Raw genomic sequence first — 14,970 nt, forward strand, 5'->3', positions numbered from 1 at the left:
CAAAGTGCCAGTGTAGACACAGTGCTTGATTTTAATCGCTTTAATTGGCCTCCCAAAGGTGTCCCACAATGTCCATCCTGACTGCTCTGGTCAGCAGTTCCAATTCCGCTGCCCTGCAGCCAGGTAAGCAACCATCCACCCTCCCGCTTTAAAGCCCCGGGAATTTTTGAAATTCTACTTCCTGTTTGCTTGGCTTGGAGAGCTCACATCACATCTTCCCAGGTGACAATGGAGACTTCATGTAGCAGACACTGTCCCGCCTGGACCACCGTGGAACTGCTGGATCTGCTCAGTATTTGGGGAGGCTGTGCAGTCCCAGCTGCGCTCCAGCCATAGGAATTTCAGTACCTACAGGCAGATTTCTCGAGGCTTGTGTGAAAAGGGCTATAATTGGGACATGGTGCAGTGCAGAGCACAGATCAAGGAGCTGAGGCAGGAGTACCAGAAGGTGAGGGAGGCAAACCATTGCTCCGGTGCTGCACCGAAGACCTACCATTTCTATAAGGAGTTGGATGCTATCCTCGGCGGCAACCCCACCTCCACCACCAAGAGCCCCATGCATACTTCAGAGGGGCTGGAGCCGGTGGAAAGTGGACCCAACTTAGAGGACAAAGTCATTGATGAAGAGGTTGAGTTAGACGATGATGAGGAGCCCACAGCGGGGTCACCTGGCGGTGCGTCCAGTCAGGAGCCGTTCTCCACTTCAGAGGTGTCTAACCAGTCTCAGCAGTCGCACTCCAGTGAGCAAGAAGCAGGAGAGGAGACTCCTAGTAAGTGGTTTTGCTTTGTGTAGTGCAGAGTGGGTTGAGGTAGAAAAATGTGCAAGGCTGGCTGTGTTTCTGTGTGCTGGACATTTTCCTGTGCAGCTAAGGCACAGTGTGGCGGAACAGGGTGTTGATGCACACTGATATTTCATGGGAATCCTCCATAGAAATCTCTAGGAAACTTTCCTGGAGGTACTCAGCAATCCTCTGCCAGATATTCCTTGGCAGAACTGCTTTGTTCCTTCCCCCATTGAAGGAAACTTTCCCGCGCCATTCTGCAATCATTTGCACGGGGACCAAAGTGTCACACAGGCGAGCAGCATAGGGACTAGGTCCAAAGCCGCAAGCATGCAGCAGATGCACCCTTGCTTCCTTGCTTACTCTCAGGAGTGACATAGCTGCCACAATGATCCCCGCCTGTGGAAAAGAGTGGGAAAATTAATAATATTGTCCCTAGTCAACTGCACTGCTAGCCTTTCATATTGCTTTTCTCCCCATGTACAATGTCTCCTGCCCCAGGATAAACTCACCATGTGTGGGGTGTTCTCCAACCTGGGTGCTTGTCAAGGGTCAGCGAGAAAGTGATTGGTATATTATTAGAGGTTTATTTTACTATACTGTTTCAATGCTGTGCATGTACTTAATCATGCTTCTGTGTATTGTTCCTTGTGCTTTTGCAGATGTGGCCTTCAGAGGCACCTCCTACACACCGGCAGAGCATCTCTGCCAGCAGGGCCGGCGCCAGGCGCCAGCTTACCAAGCAGGTGCTTGGGGCGGCCACTTCGGAGAGGGGCAGCCCGTCCAGCTGTTCGGCGGCAATTTGGCGGACGGTCCCTCACTCCTGCTCGGAGCAAAGGACCTGCCGCCGAATTGCTGCCGCAGATCCCGATCACGGCTTTTTTTTTTTCTTTTTCTTTTGTTTGGCTGATTGGGGTGGCCAAAACCCTGGAGCCGGCCCTGTCTGCCAGATAAGAAAGAGCCCAAGATGGAGCAAGGAGGACATGTTCCAGGAGCTGCTGCAATAGTCAGATGCAGAAGAGGGAACACATGGAGTGGAAGGAAATTGAAAGGCAGGACAGAAAAGACAATGAGGCCTTCGTTAAGTACGCTACTGAGAGGATGATTAAAGTTATGGAGGAACAAACTGGTTGCTGAAGTCCCTCATAACGCTCCAGACTGAGCAGATGTGTGCCCGCCCTCCCCTTCAGCACATTCAGAACTCTTTCCCATGCCCTCCCCAAACTCCACACGTGCATTCCTTTTTGCTTTCTGGGACTCCTTGCTTTCCCATTCACTCCACCCCCACGGACACCTTTTCAAATGATAGCTGGACTTACGCACAGCTCTGAAAGTCAGCCCTCCCCTGGTACCGTCTCTCTCACCAAGCATATGTGTGTGTGTGTGTTTTTTCTGTGCAATTATATTGAATGATAAGTAATCTTTATTTGTTTCCTGCAAATTGTGATAGCAGATGGCAGCAACACATACACAAGCAGTTTAATCATTTCCTAGGAATCCTAGGCCATAAAAATAAAATATGCTTCCTAGCAAAACTCGATTTCATTAAGCATTGCAGTCCTGAGCATAGTAGTAGACATTACTGGTTCTAATGTTCAAAGTGTTGCCTCAAAGCCTCCCTGATTCGAATTGCCTCCTGTTGTACCCCTGTGATAGCCCTCATATCTGGATGCCAAAATCAGCAGCCAGGTGGTCTGCATCAACAATCCAAAGCAAACTTTTCACTCTTCACTTCACAAATATTGTGCAATGTACAGCACGTGGCTATGACTATGGGAATATTATCCTCATTGACATCTAACCTGCTCTAAAGGTATCATCATCACACCTTTAATCTGCCGAATGCGTATTCCACGGTCATCCTGCACCTACTCAGCCTATTGTTGAACTGCTCCTTACTGCTGTCCAGGTTTCTAGTGTAAGACTTAATCAGCCATGGCTGTAAAGGGTACGCCGGGTCGTAAGACCGACCATCCTGGGTCAGGCAAAAGGTCCATCTAGCCCAGTATCCTGTTTTCCAACATTGACCAATGCCAGGTGCCCCAGAGGGAATAAACAGAACAGGTAATCATCAAGTGACCCATCCCCCATCGCCCATTCACAGCTTCTGGCAAACAGAGGGTAGGTACACCATCCCTGCCCATCCTGGCTAATAGCCATTGATGGACCTATCCTCTAGTTCTTTTTTGAACCCTGTTATAGTCTTGGCCTTCACAACATCCTCTGGCAAGGAGTTCCACAGGTTGACTGTGCAGTGTGTGAAAAAATACTTCCTTTTGTTTGTTTTAAACTTGCTGCCTATTAATTTCATTCGGTGACCCCTAGTTCTTGTGTTAAGGAAGTGTTATTTACTCCTTCTCATATTTACTTTCTCCACACCAGTCATGATTTTATAGATCTCTATCATATTCCCCCTTAGTCATCTCTTTTTCAAGCTGAAAAGAGGTAGGGGAAGTAGAAGTGGCTGTCAACCTGGGCAGTAGTGACCCTGAAATGGTCGAATTCAGGATCCTGACAAAAGGAAGAAAGGAGAGTAGCAGAATATGGACCCTGGACTTCAGAAAAACAGACTTTGACTCCCTCAGGGAACTGATGGGCAGGATCCCCTGGGAGGCTAATACGAGGGGGAAAGAAGTCCAAGAGAGCTGGCAGTATTTTAAAGAAGCCTTATTGGGGGCACAGGAACAAACCATCCCGATGGGCAGAAAGAATAGCAAATATGGCAGGCGACCAGCTTGACTTAACCGAGAAATTTTTGGTTAGCTTAAACACAAAAAGGAGCCTACAAGAAGTGGAAACTTGGATAGATGACTAGGGAGGAGTATAAAAATATTGCTCGAGCATGCAGAGGTGTAATTAGGAAGGCCAAAGCATAATTGGAGTTGCAGCTAGCAAGGGATGTGAAGAGTAACAAGAAGGGTTTCTACAGGTATGTTAGCAACAAGAAGGTGGTCCGGGAAAGTGTGGGACCCTTACTGAATGGGGGAGGCAACCTAGTGACAGACAACGTGGAAAAAGCTGAGGTACTTAATCCTTTTTTTGCCTCGGTCTTCACAGACATGGTCAGCTCCCAGAGTGCTGCACTGGGCAGCACAGGATGGGGAGGAGGTGAGCAGCCCTCAGTGGTGAAAGAACAGGTTAAGGACTATTTAGAAAAGCTGGACATGCACAAGTCCATGGGGTCGGATACGTTGCATCCAACGGTGCTGAGAGAGTTGGTTGATGTGATTGCAGCGCCATTGGCCATTATCTTTGAAAACTCGTGGCGATTGGGGGAGGTCCTGGACGATTGGAAAAAGGCAAATAAAGTGCCCATCTTTAAAAAAGGGAAGAAGGAGAATCCGGGGAACTACAGACCGGTCAGCCCTACCTCAGTTCCTGGAAAAATCATGGAGCAGGTCCTCAAGGAATCCATTTTGAAGCACTTGGAGGAGAGGAAGGTGATCAGGGGAAAGTGGTGGACACGATATATCTTGACTTTAGCAAAGCTTTTGATACGGTCTCCCACAGTATTCTTGCCAGCAAGTTAAAGAAGTATGGATTGGATGAATGTACTATAAGGTGGATAGAAAGCTGGCTAGATCATTGGGATCAACGGGTAGTGATCAATGGCTCGATGTCTAGTGGGGCAGGGGGGAGACAGACATCCTCGTGGGGCCAGGGGCGGGCAAATTGCCCCACACATCCCCCCCCCATGGCCCTGGAGCTCTCAGCCCCCCCTTCTTGCCGGTAGCCTGGAGGCTGGAGCTCAGCAGCTGAGTTGGCCTTGCTGTGGCTCTGAGGGGGGAGGAGGGGAAGACAACATGATCCTCGTCGGGCTGGGGGCGGGTGCAGGAGACACAAGTTACGCCTCTGAAAGCGGCTCCAAGCCCTGGGTGCTTTCACCTGAGAGAACCTTATGCGGGCCCAAAAGACGTAAAGACAGCTCTATAACAGAGGAACTAAAGGTGCGAAGTTTCGACCCGGGGGATCGGCTCTTGTTGCCCTCTGCAGAGTCAAAACTCCTGGCCAAATGGCAGGGGCCTTACGAGGTGACCCGGCGAGTTGGGCCAGTAGATTACGAGGTCCAGCTGCCAGGATGATGGAGGGAGACCCGTATGTATCACATGAATCTTTTGAAGGCCTGGAAGGCCAGAAAGGCCTTGTTCATCATCCCGTCACCCCCGGACCCAGAACTTGGACCCCTAGCAGGGGAACCCCCAGATCCAAGGCCGACTATGCTCGGGATGAGCCTCGCCACGGCACAGCAGGAGCAAATACAGCAGCTCAGAAGTGACTTCCTCAGTGTTCTAATGACCCGCATGGGACGAACCAACCTTATGAGCCATCATCGGGTGACAACACCCGTCCAGAGAGTGAGGGACGACCACAGACCACTGCCCCGGAAGATGTGGGCCACAGTACGACAGGAACTGGATACAATGCTTGAGATGGGGGTGGTCGAGGAGTCGAAGAATGAATGGCACAGCCCAATCGTTCTGATCCCAAAACCCGATGGACCATTCAATTCTGAATCGATTTCCAGAAGGTCAACACTATCTCTCGGTTCGATGCATTCCCAGTGCCCCGGGTGGAAGAACACATAGAATGTCTTGGGGAAGCGGGTATTTGTCAACCCTAGATTTAACCAAAGGGTACTGGCAAATCCCCCTAACACCAAACTCCCGGGAAAAAACGGCCTTCCCAACACCATTTGGCCTCTTCCACTTTATAACCATGCCGTTCAGACAACATGGAGCCACGGCTACTTTCCAGCGGTTGATGAATAAGATCTTGCTGCCTCACGATCAGTATGCAGCGGCTTATATAGATGACATTGTAGTCTACAGTAGTAACTGGGAGGACCACCTACCTGTTCCAGGCCCTCAGAGCAGCCAGCCTCACGGCCAATTCGGCTAATTGCCATCTTGGGCTGGAAGAGGTGACGTATCTTGGGTACATTATAGGGGGAGGGAAATTGCGCCCCCTAATCAATAAGGTATAAGCCCTTATGGATACACCCACACCAAAGACGAAGAAACAGGTATGTCAGTTTTTGGGACTGTCCGGGTATTATTGCCGTTTTGTACCAGACTTGCGTCAATAGCCGCCCCCCTCTTGGACCTGACGAAGAACTCTCAGCTGCGACAGGTGCAATGGTCTGACCAGTGCGAAGAAGCCTTCAAGACTCTGAAAGAGCGACTCACACAGGAACCAGTCCTGTGACACCCCAACTTTACAAAGGAGTTCATACTCCAAACAGATGCCTCAGAGGTGGGCTTAGGGGCCGTACTCTCCCAAGAGCTGGAGGGGGAAGAACATCCAGTACTGTACCTGAGTCGCAAATTATTTCCACAGGAACGACATTACTCAACAATAGAGAAAGAGGCCCTGGCCGTGAAATGGGCTATTGATGCCCTATGCTATTACCTGCTGGGCTACACCTTCAAATTGATCACAGACCATGTCCCCCTCAGGTGGATACATAGCATGAGGGACACGAACCCCCGGATTATGCGCTGGTACCTCTCACTCCAACCCTACAACTTCCGCGTATTTCATCGTGTGGGTAAGACCCATGCTAATGCAGATTTTTTTTCTAGACAGGGAGGGGAGGAAGAGGAGGCGGACCACCCTCAGGGGTCCTTGTTAAGGGGGAGGGTGTGTGATGGGGTCTGCTTACCCTGCACTCATCCAGACAGGGTTAAGCTCATATTATTGACAGCGGAAGTCCTGCCTCCCCGGTGGGACCGGGCATGCTCCAGATGCTCTAGCAGTATAAATGGAGGAAGCCCAGCTCATTCTGGGCTACAGGATGTAGGGGCAGGACCAGTGATGAGCTGCTAAAAAATTAACAACCGGTTCCCTCCTCCTCACCCCACAAGGGAGTCGTGCCCCCCCCCACCCCCGGGACTCCTGCCCCATCCAACCCCCCACGTTCCTTCATGCCCCCCCCGGGAGCCCTGCCCCATACTCCCCCCTTCCCTGTCCCCTGACTGCCCCCTGCCACCCCATCCAACCCCTCCTCTCATTCCTGATGGCCCCCCAGGACCCTTGTCCCATCCAACCACCCCTTCTCTCTGTCCCCGACTGCCGCTGAAACCCCTGCCCCTGACTGCCCCCCACCACTCCATCCAACCCCCGCCCCTTCCTGACTGCCCCCCCAGCACCTTTGCCCCCATTCAATCCCCCTGTTCCCTGCCCTCTGACCGCCCTGACCCCTATCCACCCCCCACACTACTCCAAACTCGCAGCCCCCCCCTCTTGCCGGTAGCCCGGAGGCTGGAGCTCAGCAGCTGACAAGACAACATGATCCTCGTGGGGCCGGGGGCAGCAAATTGCCCTGCCCTCCCCTCCGGGCAGCCCTGGAGAGCTTGCAGCAGCCCCCCTTACCTTGCTGGTGGCTGCTCAAAAAGCGGCAGCAGGACGACTCGGGAGCTCAGCTCAACTGCCCAGCGTGCAGGTGTGTCTGTGAGTGACCACCGGTGACTGGCCACGCTGCAGTGCTAGGGGGGTGGGGAAGCGGGGGAGGGGCCGGTGGAGCCTCAGCCTCCCCAGCTGGGAATCCTGGAAGCAACAGGAGGCCCGTGGAAAGGAATTCTTTGCCCATCCCCCAGGCCCTTTAGAACCGGCTCCAGCTCATCACTGGGCAGGACCTGTCTGGGAAGCTCCTGTGGAGGGCCAGCCACAGCCACTGACTGCACCGGGAATCAGAGCCTCCCTGGGCTGGCTTGAACTCTGGCGACTGGAGGAGCCACGGGAGGTGACTGGCCCAGCTGATTACCGAGAATCTGAAGTCTCATGGGAGACCCCAATGCAGACATTGGTAGGAAGTGACCCAGAGAGGGTGACGGAGTGGTACCTCCCACCTGGGAAACCTCAGCATGTTTCGGTAGGACCTCCACTGAGTCAGCGGCAAGTTTCTATGCCACTGTTAGGGCCCTAGGTGAGGTCCGGTGGAGTTGGGTGGGCCTGGGCCCCCTACCAGGGCCACCACATCCCTTGATGGGCGCCCCACCCCCATAGACTCTGTCTGCTAGGCAACGCTGCCCTGCACCTAAGGGCTGCTCCACACACTGCCCTGGCCCGAGGGGCGTAAACCGTCACAGCATCATCATCCCTTACTGTAATCTTCTGGTCTGGAAAGAAAGTCTCTGCTTGAAGCTTTCTGTATGGGCCAGTATTCCTGAAGATACATGCATCATGCATCTTTCTGGACCACCCCACATTGGTGTCAGTGAAATGCCTGCGGTGATCCGCAATTGCCTGAAACACCATGGAGAAGTACGCCTTCCTGTTGATGTATTCCATCACAAGGTGGTCTGGTGTCAAAATTGGAATATGCGTGCCCATTTCTGAAAAGCCATCCACTATTTCACACACATTGCCAAGAGTCATGGTTTCCTTCATAGCAGGATGCGATTAATGGCCCCACACACTTGCGTTAACACAGCCCCAACAGTTGACTTCCCAACTCCAAACTGATTCACAACGGACTGGTAGCAGTCTAGAATTGCCAGCTTCCACAATGCAATCACCGCGTGCTTCTCCACCAAGAGGGCAGCTCTCATTTGGGTGTTCTTGCCTTGAAGGGCTGGGGCTAGCTCAGCACACAGTTCCAGGAAGGAGGCTTTCCTCATTCGAAAATTCTGCAGCAACTGCTCGTCATCTCAGACCTGCATAACGATGAGACCCCACTATTCAGTGCTAGCAGCAAAGAGTCCTGTGGCACCTTATAGACTAACAGACGTATTGGAGCATGAGCTTTCGTGGGTGAATACCCACTTCTTCGGCTGTATGTGACTTGCAAAGCTCATGCTCCAGTACATCTGTTAGTCTATAAGGTGCCACAGGACTCTTTGCTGCTTTTACAGATCCAGACTAACACGGCTACCCCTTTGATACTATTCAGTGCTAGTTTCCCAATCCCAAAAATGACAGTCCACCATATTCAGCTGTTCCGTGAATGACAAAAGTAATCTAGTGTTACTCATATCCAGGTCAGACAGCATGTCAGGCAACTGTGAATCCTGTTGAGTTAGGAACTTCACTGTTAACTGCACTACCATTTGTGATATATTACTGACAACTAACAGAGCAATGGAGAGCAGTGCAGGATCCATCTTCTCACACAGAGATGGTGGGGCAAAAAGCAAACAAGGGCCATTGAAAAATACCACAAACCAAAGACAGAAGCACTTGGAATGCTGGGATGGAAAGCAAGGCATCATGGGACGTTAAGCCTGGACCTATGATGCGCTGCAATCCACTCCACCTTCCCACAAGACCTAGGGGCAGAAGGTGGCCAACTGAACTATGGGATAGCGACCCACAGTGCACTGCTCTTACTGTCGATGCTAGCGCCCCAAGTGTGGACGGGCACCCGCTCTGCCGACAGCAGGAGCGCAGGGTGAACATGCAACGACGATTGTCTTTAAGTGCTTTTTGATCATTGGCAAAACTCTGCAGTGTAGACAAGGCCTAAAAGTAAATTGTTCTCACAGTGTTTATGCCTCCTCAGCAGGAGGCTCTGTCTGACCACAGAATGGGAGCTTTATTTGCAGTAGGGAAGGTGACTGCTTTCTAGTCAAAGCTGTAGGTTGACATTTTGAAAGCCGTCTAGAAGATTTAGAGGCATAATTCCCATTGAAATTAATTATATATTTGCCCACAGCCCACGCCTCTGAATATTCAGTTGGGCTGGACTGCAGGATCTGGATCAGGTTTGGTTTTTTGCTTTTTTTAAAGCAGTGTAATCACTTGTTGGTCAATCAAACACAACACTGTCGCAGTGCATGAGAATCTGAAAGTGAAGGTAGATTAAAAATGACTTAATGGAAGTGAAACTGACTACTTTTTTGTTAGCCAAACTGAGGGAAATATCAGAAGTCAAGCAGTACAAATGTAGATTTTTCAATCTTTAATTATCCTACTAGGGTAAAACTGTCAATACTACAAATTCCTGTTCAGGGTTCTTAAATTTTTAATACCTTGAATATAATTGAAATGTATACTGTACAAACCTAAATCAAGTCTTTAGAACTAACAAAGCACTTAATCCTAACAAGATGGAAATCAACATGCTAATACACTGTTTCACACTTGAAGAGACCATGGTGGGGGAATGGGAGGGAAAGAGATACATACTGCAGACAGGGAATGTCCTGTGTATTATGAAGTTTTCATGGCATCAGTATTCAGACTGAGTGTCACTAATCAGCTGTAAAATACTTAGATCTTGGACAGAGAATCTTCTCTGACCCAGGATTATGTGTAAGAGGTAGTTTACTGCTGTGCTAGTGTCTCACATTTTAACAGATTTTTATGTAAACACAATGGCGGGGGGGAGGGGAGGAGGGAATTCTAAAGCATATTCCTTAAAAAAGTTACTGTCTTTATCACTGATGATTTTTCACTTCAGCAACCTCTTTGTCTTCACAGGAGTCCTAAAGGCATGTTCTGTGCCAACCATACTGCAAACCATCAGTCACATTTTGCCTTCAAATACATAGTGCAGTTTTCATTGAGTGTCGCCTAGTTGTAGCTAAAGGCAAAATTTGGCCCAACTTTTCTGATTTAACAAATAAAAACATAATTGAAGCAACTGAGAATATGCTAATGGAATCTATTAGAAGGGAAGAGGAAAACAAAATATTCTGTAATTCATATAAGATCGACTGAACTTCCTTCTTCAAACATTGTCAAACAGAATGAATTAATCCATGAGATCTTCTGTAGTTTACCTATTAAATACAGAGAATGTCTGACTTAACTGGTTGCTGGACTGTGGTATAGCCAGAGTCTGAGCAGCTGGAAAGAGAATTTAGAGGAGGCTCAGGATAAGCAACAACAAGAGAAACAACTTCTTTGGAGTATTTAGTTTATTTACAGTATTCTTCTTCAATCAAAATAGCACAAACCAGCAAAGGCTCTTGGTCACATTCCCTTCCTATCTCTTAGTCCTGTGTAAATTCCAAAACCCTTGAAACCAAACTAAGGGTATGTCTGCACTATAAGTGCTGCTGCAGCTGCACTGCTGTAGAGTAGAGCCTTGCTACAGTGACGGAAGGGGTTCTAGGTGCTAGAAGAATTCTTCTGTCCACCTATCAGTGTCTACACTGGGGCTTAGATTAGCTTCACTGTGTCGCGCAGGGTGTGAAACAACAAGTCAATTTTGGGGGCAAATCCTCAGCTGCTGTAAATGATCATACTTGTACTGAGATCAGTGGAGCTATGACAATTCGTACCAGGGAAGGATCTGTCCCCTATGTTTTCAGAAGTCCGAGTCACAGGTTTTGGTCACTAAAGGTCCCAATCCCGCCAAGATCTAAGCAGGTGCTTAAATTTATGCACTAGGTGTAGTCCTACTGCCTTCAATGTGGGTTCTTCCATACAGTGCATAAGTTAAAGAACCTGTATAAATCTTTGCAGGATCAGCACTAAATATCTGTCTCTCCCCTTTGCAAGAGGAGCCCCTTTTAAGGTTCTGAGCTTAATGTTCCACCTGCTGGGCCAGTTCAAGTATTAGAGCAGGACAGCGGTTCTCAAACTGTAGGTCGGGTCCCAAAGTGAGTCGCAACCATTTTTTAATGGGGTCGCCAGGGCTGGCATAAGACTTGCTAGGGCAGTGATTCTCAACCTGCAGCCCGCATGCAGCCCAATTAGCAGACAGCGGTGGACCAGCTGTGTGCTAAAAAACATTCAAAATTTGGTCTGGCAGGGGGTGGGACTGGCTGGAGAGAGAGAAAGAGTACAGCAGCCTGCTGGAGCACTGCTGCCAGCAGGGGGCTGGTAAGTGCCGCAGGGGGCGGGAGAGAGTGGGTCTGTGGGTAGGTTTGGGGGTGGGAGGCAGCTCTAGGCAGTGAGGCAGTGGTAGGGTGCTGGGATTTAGAGTTTTGGGGGTGCTGCAGCACCCCCAGGTTTTAGGTGGGGCTCAGCTCCAGGGGTCTGTTTCAGCTGCCCAGCCCCATGCCGGGGGGATCCAGGTCCGGCCACGGGCTGCCCAGCCCTGCGCGGGGGGGGCGGGGTGTCCAGGGTCCAGCAACGCGGGGCAGGGGAACCCTCCCGGGGTCCGGCTTCCCAGCCCCACGCCACACATGTGTGTGTGCGCATGTCCTGCAGTCCGGCCACCCGGCCTCACCACCCAGCCCCGCGCGGGAGTCCGGCATCTGGCCCCATTGCAGGGTCCAGCTGCCCAGTCCCATATGGGGTTCCAGGTCCCAGCTTCCAGGCCCAGCGCTCTGCTCATGGCCCCCTTATCCCTGTCTGTACCCCTGCTCCTGGAGACATGGCCCTGCTCCCAGCCTCAGCGGGTGGGAGGGGGGCAGGCAGGGCCGCTCAGAGGATTCAGGGGGTCTGGGGTCTTCGGCGGCAGGGGGCCCCCACTGCCGAATTGCCGCTGAAGACCTGGCACTTCAGCGGCGGGTCCCAGGGCGGAATGACCCCCCACTGCCGAACTGCAGCCGAAGACCCGGAGTGGAAGAAGCTCCAGGGGCCCGGGCCCCACGAGAGTTTTCCGGGGCCCCAGAGCAAGTGAAGGACCCCACTCCAGGGCCCCTGAAAAACTCTCATGGGGGCCCCTCCTGGGGCCGGGGTCTGGGGCAAATTGCCCCACTTGCCTCCCCCTCTGGGCGGCCCTGGGGTCAGGGCAGGAGGTAAAAAGGTTGGAGATCGTTTTGCTGGCTTTCAGCACCCCCACTATAAAAAGCATTCCAGCGCCACTGACTGTGCTAGGGTCTGGGGCTGAGGCTGAAGACTGAGGGCTTCAGCCCTGAGCAGCGGGGCTCAGGTTACAGGCCCCCTGGCTGGGGCTGAAGTCCTTGAGCTTTGGCCCCCCAACCCAGGGCAGCGGGGCTCAGGCGGGCTTGAGCTTTGGTCCTCCCTCCTGGGGTCGTGTGGTAATTTTTGTTGTCAGAACGGGGCCGTGGTGCAATGAAGTTTGAGAACCCCTGGAGTAGAGAATTACAAAGGTGAGGCTAAACGGTTCAGTGTTTACAATGAAGAAGAATCCATAACATTTGGGTGGACAGGTATTTGGAACTGTCATACTTTTGACACACACTATTTAAAAATGCCAGTATACACTTACTTAAAACATAAGTGAAACAATGTACAGGAACTCCTCACTTAACGTTGTAGTTCTGTTCCTGAAAAATGTGACTTTAAGCGAAACGATGTTAAGCAAATCCAATTTCCCCATAAGAATTAATCCTGGAACCTAACCCCCCCATTTATATTAACAAATTGCTGTTAATGTAGCCTCACACTCTACAAGGCAGCACAAATGGAGGGAAGGGAGACAGCATGGCAGACAGAGACACACACCCTGTGTGTGTGTGAGAGAGAGAGATGCGCATTACTCCTTTAAGTACGCTGACACCATTCTAAGTACTTGCCTTTAAAAAGATCAGGAAGTTGAGACAGCAGCTGCGGCCAGCAAGCTGTCTCCATCCTGAGCCCTGTCATGTCCCCAACCTGCTCTATATGGAGAAGGGGTAAGCGGGGGGCAGGAGCAAGGGTGAGGGGGACACCCTGACATTAGCCCCTGCTCTTCCCCGCCACCCCAAATAGCAAGCAGGAGGCTCCCAGGAGCAGCTCCAAGGCAGAGGGCAGGAGCAGCACATGGCAGTGGCGGGAGGGACAGCTGAACTGCCAGCAATTGATAGCCTGCTGGGTGGCTGCCGCACAGGGAATTTAGGGGAGTGGGGCGCTCATAGGGGAGCTGCCGGTCCACCCTGGTTCCAAGCCCTTACCAGCTAGCTCCAACGGGCTGCTCTTCCTGCAAGCAGTGGACAAGGCAGATGGCTACCAAACAACGTTAGAAGGGAGCATTGCGCAACTTTAAACGAGCATGTTCCCTAATTGATCAACAACGAAACAATGTTAACCGGGATGACTTTAAGTGAGGAGTTACTGTAACAAGTTGTGGGGGAGGTTTTTTTTTTTTGGTACTAAATGTTTACATATTAGGCAAGGAAGAAATTTGCTTTAACTGATTACTTCTAAGTGCTCATAACCAATATATTGATCAAAATGATCAATAATAAGAAGCCAGTGAGAACACAACTGAAATAGATCATATAATACAAAGATGCTTTGTACTGAAATTGCAGTGTTCCTATCAGACCCCTTTGGTGGAAAAATAACTTTGTGCTCTAAGCTACCCAAAGGAAATGTGAAATGGCAGCTTAATGTTTATGTCCATAGAAACAGTTTCAAATACAGGACAAAACTAGCAGATTCTTCAAGAGAAAATACAAGTCAAGAACTGACTAGAACAATCATTGCTAACCTGCAGGAAATACACAGAACGTTATGTTAACGAATTCTGCAGTGGGAACAAAACCTCTGTAGAATCCAGAAACAATTTGCTTTGTGCAGTTGTGGTATTTATTACATAATCAGTCCAACAATGAAAAGAGAAGTACAGCTCAAGATTGACCATGTTCAAAAATGTTACCCTTCATTGGATAAAAGCCTCCTTCAAAGAGTCTTTGCCAGATGAAGTGTGTTTCTCTTGCACATGAGAGCTTATCACCTTTGTTTGCTTTTTGCAGGTTCTTTTACATTTTAATTTGCCTTGGAGCACTAGATCTTTAGCGGTGAAGAATATTTTAAATATGTTCTCACTGGTGTTTCTGTTGCATAAAAAAATATGGAAAAACAGGAAAGTGTTGACAGCTGAACACCCTCATTTTAACCCTTAAAAACCAACATTTTGCAGACTGACAAGCAGTGAATGATCAGGAGAATTTTCCTAGCATTTTTAATTCAAAATATCCCACAGTGCTACACAGAGATAGGGTGAATTAGGAAGTTAGAGAATGGTTAGACTCAAAACCCACAGTAAATAATGGACAGGGATGCCTATGGCCTGGCGATGAAACCAGTTTAAAAAGCTACCCTCAGATTTGCCACACCCATAAGCCTGGTCTATACAATGACATTTTTGCTAAAATTTCCCACCATTGCTAGCACTTGTGCATACTTTCTAACTATGCTTACAGGCAAGTAAATTGAAACCCAAACTTTTCTGTCCTTCCATAGCTGCTGCTTAGGATTTCAGATTCAGAACAGGACAGACGAGAACTAGGTCTTCCATAATAATTCATCACTCAGGTCTGTGACCACATTGCCTGAAGAACTTTCTACAGGCAAGGAAATCTCTCTACTGTGCCAGTGTAACTGAGATCTGGGCCTGGTCCCTAGA

The sequence above is a fragment of the Malaclemys terrapin genome, chromosome 2 (genome assembly GCF_027887155.1).
Source record: "Malaclemys terrapin pileata isolate rMalTer1 chromosome 2, rMalTer1.hap1, whole genome shotgun sequence".
Classification (NCBI taxonomy): Eukaryota; Metazoa; Chordata; order Testudines; family Emydidae; genus Malaclemys; species Malaclemys terrapin.